The sequence below is a fragment of the Scophthalmus maximus genome, chromosome 17, assembly GCF_022379125.1.
Source record: "Scophthalmus maximus strain ysfricsl-2021 chromosome 17, ASM2237912v1, whole genome shotgun sequence".
NCBI classification, from domain to species: domain Eukaryota; kingdom Metazoa; phylum Chordata; class Actinopteri; order Pleuronectiformes; family Scophthalmidae; genus Scophthalmus; species Scophthalmus maximus.
In genome coordinates, this window is record NC_061531.1 from 7,697,488 (window position 1) to 7,708,416 (window position 10,929).

The following is a 10,929-nucleotide window of genomic DNA, read 5'->3' on the forward strand; positions in this document are numbered from 1 at the left end:
GCGGGAAGATTCTAAGGCAAAATACCCACAACATCTGGAGTTTACAGTTGTTCAAAAGCACCATTTATTTTGCGTGACACTTGAAGGCAACGTCTCGTATGCGGTGTGCTGAGGGCAGTGCACCTGTCTGGGCTCAGGGGACAGCAGCAGGCACGCTGGCTCCATGTAATCCAGATTTTCACCCTGTTCAGATTAAATGATCACTTTCACTCGTCCAGTTCTTCTGTGGCAGATGTGACGTGCTGATGTTTTTTTTTTTTTCTGGCTTTGTTTTCCCAGTGGGGTCGCTACAAAGAGGCCACGCTCACCGAGACTCAGGACGTCGCAAGAACCATACGTTTTTTTGATTTTGATTTGTTTTACAAAATTCCAAAAAATGTACAACCTGTTTACAGCTTAAATTAAACTAATCATGTCAGTGCACAGCCTTAATTATCCACTAGAGGGAAACAAAGCATCATTTATGATGCCATTTCATGTGAGGCGAAATGTACTGCAGGGTGCAGTCAGTCTCAAAGATTTATATTTGAACACATTTGGTGTCATTGCTCGGGCTTGACCATCCCCATGTCTTAAATAAAATCCCTGCAATATTTAACTGGACTGTATATATTAACAATATGCAAACATCTAACCACGTTCCTCTACAAAGAATGAGGATGTCATAGAGATTTTGCAGTGTGAAGTCAGTGGTGTCACTGTCTTACAACAATGACCGTTGATACATCTTTGAAGAGTTTAATTCAAATGGGACTGCATGAAATGTGATTCATTTATTGATACCAGAAATGATCCTACATTGACATTAAGTATTAGCCTGCAGTTGATATTGCTATAAGAAAGAAAATTATGGTAGTTACATTTTTCACTACGGAAAAATGGATTCCCATGTCCTTATCAAAACTAACTTTTCACTAGCTTTGAAGGAATTTATGAGAATGTTTTATTAAATTACAAGTTCCCATGTCAAAGAAAAAAACCTAAGGAATTGTTAGAAATTAGAGTTAGATTGGTATTGGTATTTTTCCATTTCAATTTTAAAATCTTTTCATTCAAAACTCGGGTGCCACTGACTCATGCCTTGGCAACATAGCAGCGAAAGCAGTGATGTTAAATAAATGTAAATCGCCAAGGCGGTGAGGATGTGAGGACTCAAGACGCAAGCGAGCTAGGAGCTTAGGAAGCAGGGATCTTCTCTGACATCATCACCTCAGGTTGGTGGTGGTGGTGGTGGGAGGCACACTCACGTATATCACCGTGAAGCTAGTTGACAGTGGTTTACAGAGGCACGACAGCTGATTGGTTGGCTTCAGATAAATGGAGGGACCGAGCAGAGAGATGAGAGGGGAGTGTGTGAGGATGTGTTTTGCACTCGCTCTTCTCTCTCTCATCAGTCCCATGCTCTGTTTCTTCCTCTCCTGCCTGCTCCGCTCAGAGGAGGGATTTGCCCTATCTTCCCAGGCTTAGCGCACCATTGTGAAAGCAGTGGGAGGATGGAGAGATGCAGAGGGAGAGAGAGAGGGAGAGAGGATGAAAGGGAAACAGCTGCTGCCTTTAAACTGATGTTCTTCTCGTCGTGATATGATACAGGACATGTTTAGTGACTCATCCATCAAAGAGCTGCTTGGAAACAATTATACTCTCATATCCTGGCGTATGATGTGTTTAAACGGGAGTATATCATAGTGTCTGTGCGTTTGTCTATGGAAGCCCATCTGTGCCAGAATGGGGAATTCAGAGACGAGTTTCCTCCGGGTACTCCAGCTTCCTCCCACAGTCCTAAGACATGCGGCTTAGCTTAATTGGTGACTCCAAATTGCCGCTGGGAATGTGAATGTTTGTTTGTCAGCCCTGTGATGGACTGGTGACCTGCAGGTCGTACCTCACCTGTCGCCCAGTGTCAGCTGGAAGAATAAGCAGGACAGGGATGGATGGAAGATAGAGCTTTAGCTTTATCAGTTTTTTTTCTTCTTTTCCTGACTGAGATGGTCCTTCAAAACAATATGTAGGCTCTCATGATGTGTAAAATAACTAATATACTTGTGTACTATATAAAGCAGGTTCATTTGTGCCCGTCCTAATTACTAACCCCCACTAGAGAGATTTGTCACTTGGACATAAACAAATTTGCTGAAACAACTGACTTGTCTCACACAAATATTACAGGTTGTTTAACGATAAAGCAGAACTGTGGTTTGTAACTCGTTGCTTGGGCTCAGTAAAGATACAGTTTTGGATGTTAATGGAGTACGTATGCCCATCATAGAACAGATCAGTATCAGTAACACTATCTTTAATAAACTCAGCGTTTACATTGTGATTTAATTCAACCTTTTCTTTCACATTTTCCCTTTTCCCACACAGCTGTCTATGCCCCCTATGCTTTAAACAGCCTTAAGTTTGACCATCATTAACAAACCACAAAATTCTTAAGTGACTGTTTAGTCCATGAAATATTAAGAAATCAGTACAAAAAAAAGTAATTTAAATGTGTCCAGAGGCAGAGGGGATGTCTGCATTTTTACTGGATAAATGGTAAGGTTGATTCATTTTGTATTTGTTTCACCAACACTGTTGCTCATCTTTGTTTTCCAAATCTTCTCTATAACACAAGACTGGTGTTTTTCCAATGTTAGTGTGGGTGGAAGAACAAAACTGAAAGAACACCAACTGTTAAGACCAAATTGATCAATGGATGATTGACTCCCTTTCCTTCTCCATCCCTCCTCCGTCTCTCCCTCTCCTGTCCCCTGGCACCCTTGACTTTTCTTTCTCTATCCTGATAGTGCACTGCCGCACTCATCCCTCCTCTGTTGTCTTCAGCCCTCGACCCTTTTTCTTCCTTTTTTTAAACCCTCTCCTTCTTTCACTCATCCTCCCTCCACCTTCCCTGCTTCTTGTCTCTCTGTTTGAGCAACATTCACAGCTCCAAGGCTTTTTTTTTTTCACACTGCAGATGGTCATAGTGTTACTCCACTCAAGGGGCACACACACAGACCAGATACTTCTGTTGTCCTTAAAAACGTGCAGCACTGATCTGATGCTGTGTCTTTCATCGTGGGTGTCAAATCCTTAACAGGGGACCCAAAAGTGATTTAGAAATTGTGAGAAATATTTTGGATTGTTAGACATGCTAACAGCAGTATATAAAAATGGACCTTGTCACCCTGTCCGGAGAGTGAAGCCAATGCAAAGTGACTAAAACCTGTATTCTCTCGGATGACCAGCAGAGGGCGACTCTACTGGATACAAAAAGAAGTCAGTTTCCATAGAAGTCTATGAGAAAATGATTCAATTCATAACGTCAGTAAACATTTTCCTGGTGAGTTCACGGTCTCAATCGCTGGTTTCAAGTCTTCGTCATTACAGCATGATGTTCATTTAGTAAATGATGGTTCCATTTAGAGTAAAATAGACGATATAGCACTGTATGCATAATTGACATTTAGTACCGTCCAATGGGTGCAGGTCACAGGTGTAGGTGGACGAACAGTTTGTGGTAATCTTGTATACACAAACTTGAATATTGATATGATATTTCATCCAACAATATATTAGAGCAACAAGGCTCACTATTCAGAAGTTAATGTCTTTTCTTTGTTTCTTTTTAAAAATGTCCTTTTAGAGCCCATCGAGGTAAGAGATTATTGTTTGGTACAGCACTACAAAATAATCTGATGTGGGATTCCTGCTGGGCACATGCTCTGCGTCTTTTATGGGTTACTAGCATAAGGGACAATTTTCCCTTATTGGCCCAATGGAGCTGAAGAAAGCAATTACTACAGTAGCATAATGCTTGACAGGAGGGTGGGGTCTCAAGACAGAAAAAATGTGGCAGAGGGGAAAATGGTTAAGAGGATCATGGAGGAGAAAAAAGAAGAAGAGAGGAGGCCGGGTGAAAAAGAAAAATGGGGGGAGAAAGAGAGAATGTGGGCAATAGTTACAATATCTCTGTGCAACAGGAGAGATTGAGGGACAAAATGGAACATTTAGAAGCAGTTAAGAGGAATCAAATGAGAGTGGCAGCCAATCCCAGCGTGGCGCGAAGACTCTCCCATAATCCCGTCATCCACTCTAATCTCTATGACGACGGCGTGGAGCTCCATTGGTGACGTCAGAGTTATGAATATTCATCGCATGATTCTGAGCCCTCCACTGAATCATCCACTCTCACATTACACACTTGCGTTGTCCTGCTGTTAAATAATAATCGGATGTAAAATATTGGATCTGAAAGAAATTGGAGTATGTGTGCTGTATTTTAGCACAAATCACTGCTGTCACTTCAAATCCAGAAATACTTCAAATATCAAAAAGCCCTATTATAAATTTATGGCCCATTTCCCTAAATTTCTTATTATTTTGTTCTGGAATTGTGACTGCCCTCATACATTTCAAGATCATCCATCCTTCATTTCACTCGAAAGGCCTGGTTTGGATGAATTAGTGAGCCGGATGAGGGGAGGGGGCTCTGTAATGGTATTCGCAGTAATTCAGGGTGAAAATCACAAGCACTTGGATGGGAACCTGGGCCGAGACCAAAGAGACACTCCTGCTGATGTTTCACAGAAGCTTTTAGTGTTGCCAAGACGTTCATTGTCCAGGGTTGTACCCAGGTTCCTCAAACAGGCAGCACATCCATTTTGAGAAGGTAGAAGACAGGACTTGATGGAGCCATCCTGTCTCTTTAAGGAATGCAAACTCACTGTGTGCAACTTCAGCTTTAGAGCCCTTGTTCCCAACCTTTTTTGTTTGTGAGAAATTTAATTTTTTTTATTTAACCTTTGTTTTACCAGGAATAAAAAAGCAATATCTCCCTGTGACTCATAACAAGTTGCACATATAGAACCTCCGAGTGCCCCCAATCCTAACCCTCTTTTCAGAATATTTGATTAAAGGTAAAACTCAACAGTATTTCACAAAACAAATATTGAAAAAATAAAACTTGGTTACTTTTCTTGTGTTCTACCTGGATGATTTTGTTCTAACCTCGAGTCATTTACACCACGGAGGTTATGTGTTTGGTTTACTTTGTCTGTTTGTTTCTCAAAAGTATTACTCAAGAAGTTTATGCGCAGACTTGCATAAATATTTTATCAAAGATAGGTCTTTGGCATGGTAACAGGTGATTGAATTTTGGGAGGGATCCAGATCCAAATAAGGAACCCAGTATTTTTTGAAGGATTCTTCGCCAGTGTGAGCCTGCATCCTTGGGTAAATATTGTACATGAATGATGGCCCATCCTCTGACTTTAAACACATGTACTAACACACACACACACACACATACACACACACACACACACACACACACACACACATATGATGTCAGGCACACAGTCCTCCACATGCTTCTCTGTCTTTTTCTCTCTCCTTTGCAGTTGCCTGCTTAACTTTCATTTACCTCCCGTCCTCTGTCTCTCCATTATTCAGACATCTGTGTGGTGGCTGTGGAGATAAGCAGAGATGTTATCTGCCGGACGGCTAATTCAGAGCGGTTGACACAGCAGAGCCGATACACATCTTCTGTGTGTCTGTATGCGTGTGCGCAGGTTCAAGGAGGAGTGTTCCCACACTGTTGGTGCAAGTTTTCTCATCAGTATTGTCCAGGCATATATTGGTGTGTGGTTAGGTTTCCGATAAAGATTAGATAGTGTTAATTTGTTGGACGACCAAACCTTGTTATCTCTGTGTTTGCGTATGTGTGTGTGTGTGTGTGTGTATGTGTGTGTGTGTGTGTGTGAGAGAGAGAGTGAGAGAGAGAGAGAGAGAGAGAGAGAGAGAGAGAGAGAGAGAGAGAGAGAGTGAGAGAGAGAGAGAGAGAGAGAGAGAGAGCAGGGCATAAGAGCAACTCACACACATTCAAATACAAAATGAACTCACCACAGGCACTTTGAAAAGGTGACTCTTTATTTTCTAATTATTATACTGTATATAATATTCTTTCTCTCTAGATATAGGTAATCATATTTATATCATGTAAGTAAAAGTGTGCTTTTATTCACAGCCTGTGTCTGTGTCAGACCGCTGTTAGTTGGAGGTTTACATTATAAAGTATACAGTGAAAGTGGCTGGCAGCTATGTGTCTGTGTGTGTGTGTGTGTGTGTGTGTGTGTGTGTGTGTGTGTGTGTGTGTGTGTGTGTGAGCTGTAGTTTGCCTGTGTATAGAAAGTCAAATGTGAGTGCCAGCATGTTTCTGCATGCATGTGTGTGCGTGTTTGTTGGGGACTCATCATATGTCATGATTAGGGCTCAGAGGTTAAACGTAATCAGAGCTGCTGTTAGGTGTTTTTAAATTCCAACCCTGCTTCTTTTTTTTTGTTCATTGATGCTACTTCGGGTTCCAGCTGCACATTATTCGTTTGACTTTCGTTTTTCACTTTCATCACTGGTGGTCAGCAACACTGATGATCAGCAGTGTCACCACAGAGAAACGGTTGGTTTTTCCATCTGTTTTCCGTCTGAAAAGCCTCAAATCAAACTGCCACAACGCCTGCACGATACACTCCTTGACAAAATAAACACATTTTGCTGTTTGCAAAGCCTTTGCCCGCACATTTCAAAAACATATAATAATCTATGACTCTGTTTATGTGGGCAATCTCGTGAACTGACTGTTCCATCTTGGTACTTTACACTAAATAAACGCAAACCCGAACGAATGAACCAATTAACTAATACATGATCATGCATGTTTACGTATCTTCTTCTGAGTTTGTGCTCTGGCATTTGTTTTCTAACAGTCCTCAAGTCAGTTCAAAGTGGACAAAGTTTTTTTACTGTCAATTACCAATTTTTTGGAGCATGTCTAACAATCACTGTGTCTCAATTTGGATTCTTCCGTCAGAAAACGTACGCGGAGTACACTTCAGACTTATTGGTACAATGTGTCAATTTCGACAAGCTGGGTCTCGGAATCGAACAGGGCCATTGTGGTCCCACCCTTTCTGGTACATAGCCAAGATGGCGACTGTTGAGGGTCAGAGAGGGCGTCACACTAACACGCTTGTACTCTCCAAAGAGCAAGTGTAAGTGCTGAGGAACACAAACTGGGACACAGTGAATGACAATCCATTTGATTGCAATGGAATTCAGTTAATTCAGAGGGAGAAATGGTTTTACTAAATATCATCGGAATCTCAATATATCAAACGGACAATTTAGTCTCTTTGGCGCCCGACTTGGTGCACGAAAATCAAAAACATCTGAGTAGTAATCCCACAGAAGCATTTCAAATGAATTCACTTGTTCGAGACGAAAAACCACTTGAATACGTCCTGTTGCTACTGCTCATGAGCAATTTATGCAAGAGGGAGCCTCAATACACCTGATGCAGAGCGCAACATCCTGCAGTTTTGGGCCTTTCATCCTTGGTCAGTCAACCGTGCCAGCCTTGGATATATTCTACATGTAAACAGCGCTGTGTGGACGTGGGCCTCAAGGCGGAACCATAAAAAGCAGATTTGAATCATTTTGTAATCCCTGTCAAAATAATATATGTAAAATCAGAGACAGGTATGAAATCACTCTAGCTAACGGGCTACAGGTTGGAACAGATTACACAAAATTGTTACAGACGAGGAAACGGGGTCTAGGGAAAAGGGATTAATAGGCATCACGGCCAGAATATATCTTGAAATCGTGATTTATCACTGGTTCTGTTCAGGGAACGTGTGTTGTCCCACGTTAACAATGGAAGTTTTACTTCTAACTGGCAGTACAAGTGGGACGACCTCTTGCATCACCTGGAAGAGGAAATGCTGTCATGTGAAAACTCCTCTAGACAAATCTCCAAATAGCACATCAGTCTACAAGCGGGGCCTTCAGATCCAGCAAGGTTATCCTTTCGTCTTTTTTGGGGGGGGCTGATTATGTTATATTTGAGAGCATGAGGAACAGCGGGCTGCACTGATTCAAGACCAGCTGTCATTAGGGACATGCTAGATTGTCACCTATCCTGCAAAGCCCCCTCTGCCGATCCTAAATCAGCCTCACAGACAGAGACAACAAGGCCAGAAAACATGTCGGGTCTTAACAGCCGGTGTGTCAAAATAAAGGGGCACACAGAAGAAGAGGAAAAAAAACAAAACTCCCACCAGAACACTCGGAATTCAAAACAGTCCTTGTAGCTCGTATGGCTGCGTCTACTGAGGAATGATCGGGGCAGTTAGCTCTAAAACTGATCCCAGTGCAACCGCTGAAGGTCGTGGGAATGCAGAGGAGGTCATACCGGAAGCCCCATGGCTGATCTGTGTGCTGTCTGAAGGCAGGACAGGCAGGCACTGGGTGCACGGGGGAGGAGAGGCTAACTGCACGCACACACACACACACACACACACACACGCACACGCACACGCACACACACACAGACAGACACGTGAATATAAACACACAGACATGCAGGCACATGACTCCACCCATAAGCCCTCCTCACACAGTAACTTAGTGCGTGTTGTGTATGTGTGTTTGTGTGCTGGTAGCAAGTGCAAAGTGTAGAGTACTTGTTGGTCTCACAACTATTCCATTCCATTCACATTTTTCTCAACCAGTTCTTCTGGTCCTCGGCGTTGGATTAGCAGGCTCAGTGTGCTCGAGGTTCCCTTGAGGAGCGAAACTTCAGCAACAGTTTACAGTTTCTTGTTTTTCTCCAAAAGGAACGCTCATAATGATTGTTCCAAACACGACACAGTGGTTTGTTTTTTTCTTCTTGACGTACATCTCTCAACATCGCACTTGGAAAAAATCTGAAGCTGTGTGCCTTGTATGAGTGTGTTTTCATGTCTCTTTTTGTGACAGTCAGTGAGTGTGTGCCTGTGTGTTGTGTTCTCGTGTTTCTTTACTAACGAGGACCAATATTCCATGAAGAGAAGTCCTCGCCTCTCTGTAAGGGGCCTGTTTCAGACTTTGTCGTTAGGATCAGAACCATTTAACACAAATTCTTTCCATTTTTGGGGTTTTATTTTAAGCAACGCTTGTACTGTGATATTATTTCATCACAATATGTATTGAAGGATAGTAAACAAAGCTGAAATATAAAATGCTCATTTTGTTTGTTTGTTATATCATTGTCAGCTCTGGTCCAATTTATTTTGAGGCTGGGCATTCACCACAATTTCAGCCAGTTTCTGAGCCGTGTCAATCATTTTAGAGTTCAGTCAAAAACGAATGCAATAGTTCGTTTACAGCCTCCATCAGGTAACAGAACCTTTGCCTCCAATGCCTTGCGTTTAAGGTGAAGGAATATGGCTGATAGGTCCTCAGTAGTATAGTAACCTTACTTTGAATGCATGTATGTGTGTGTGTGCATTGCCTTTGTGGTGTCAAGTGTGTCGCACCAGTGAGGTGAGGTTCACGTCTCTGTCCGATCGTCCCAGCGCTCCACTGTCTCCTCTGCCTGTCCCGTCAGAGGCTTCAGATGTGATCAGAACAACACAATCTCAAAAACCACATCAAAGTAGAAAACGAAACGAGAATAATATAATATTACAAAGACTCTCACCCCCGCTTCCCAACTCAGCTCCCTTCGATCAACCCTCCCGCCCCCCACCCAACCACACACACACACACGCACACGCACACACGCACACACACCGTTAATACATTAATTACTATAATATGTGACAGAGTTTGTCATTCTCTGCACAGTGGCACCTTTAGAATAGAATAATATTTTTTTTTTTTACTAATAATACAATTATTTGTTGTTGATATCAGAGTATCAAAGCTGTACGCATGGTAGTAGTAAGAGATAGACAGAGGTCTGGTCTCAAAAAGCACCCTGTGCTCTTTTGGAGTAAACATCGTTAAACACAGCACAGGCTCTCGGGCCCACACACCCTCGTAAGGCGTCTTAAATGTAGCAGTCAAGTATCCCTACAGAGTATAAAGATTAGGGTGCCATTTGAGACTCGATTAGACATACAGCAAATGTAAGCACTGGAGGCGGATGGATATGACATGCATGGTCTGAGAGGTCAATGCTGACATGGCTCATGGATGGCAGTTCTGAACTTTGACCCCTGAAGGACCCTAAGGATCCGAGGGGGCCTTGACGTGCTGAGCTACATAACTACTGCTGCTGAGTCAGTGCACTGCTGGAAATCCTATGCCCCGAAAAAGAGTATTTAGAGCAGCAAACCTATGATCTAAAGCTAACCTGGAGGCCATGGTACGCAGGAAACATTTTGAGTAATATTTGGCATCAAAGTATGGTTAGCAACATTTTGCTAATATATGCTTAATCCTTGAGCTAACTCAAATAATTATTAATTAAGATGTTATCCTACCACTGCTTAAGGCAATATTCTTCATTTCTAATTATTCAGAAAGTCACCCATCTAACCTAAAGTTAGCCAAAAAACAGATAACACCGGCCTAATGAGCAGAAGAGTACAGTTGTCGCTTTTTATCCACGCCGCTTCCTTTTTGCACTGAGCATGTTATATCATTAGTTAGCTATTCAGCTGTTTCAAAAACACTTGTTCCTGTGCAAATGTATTTTGCCATCTCCTCCTGCACTCCAACATAACACCCCTAACACGTCATCTCTGCAGTGCCGAGCATAAAAAGCCCTTGTGTGCTCCTGTCCTTTAAAAATTAAAAGCCCTTGCTTGGAGAAAAGCATTTTTATCCCCCCCTTTCACAGCCCATGACAACTGCTGATGCTGTTGTTCGCTTGCAAAATTAATATTTACATGTGGAGGACAGCAAGTGCAAGTCCGCCGCGATGCACGATTTGTCCCTTTAAAGCTCCTGTTATGGCACAAAAGACAGGAGATAAAACAGCAGCGTCATAAATTAAACAGTGTGACCGAGGGTTTGAAACATCTCTCGTTAACAGGGTAATAACGGTCAACGTTGTGGTGCGACGCCATCTGCTCGGTAGTAACATGACATTACATTCATACACTCTAAGCTCACATCTGCCCA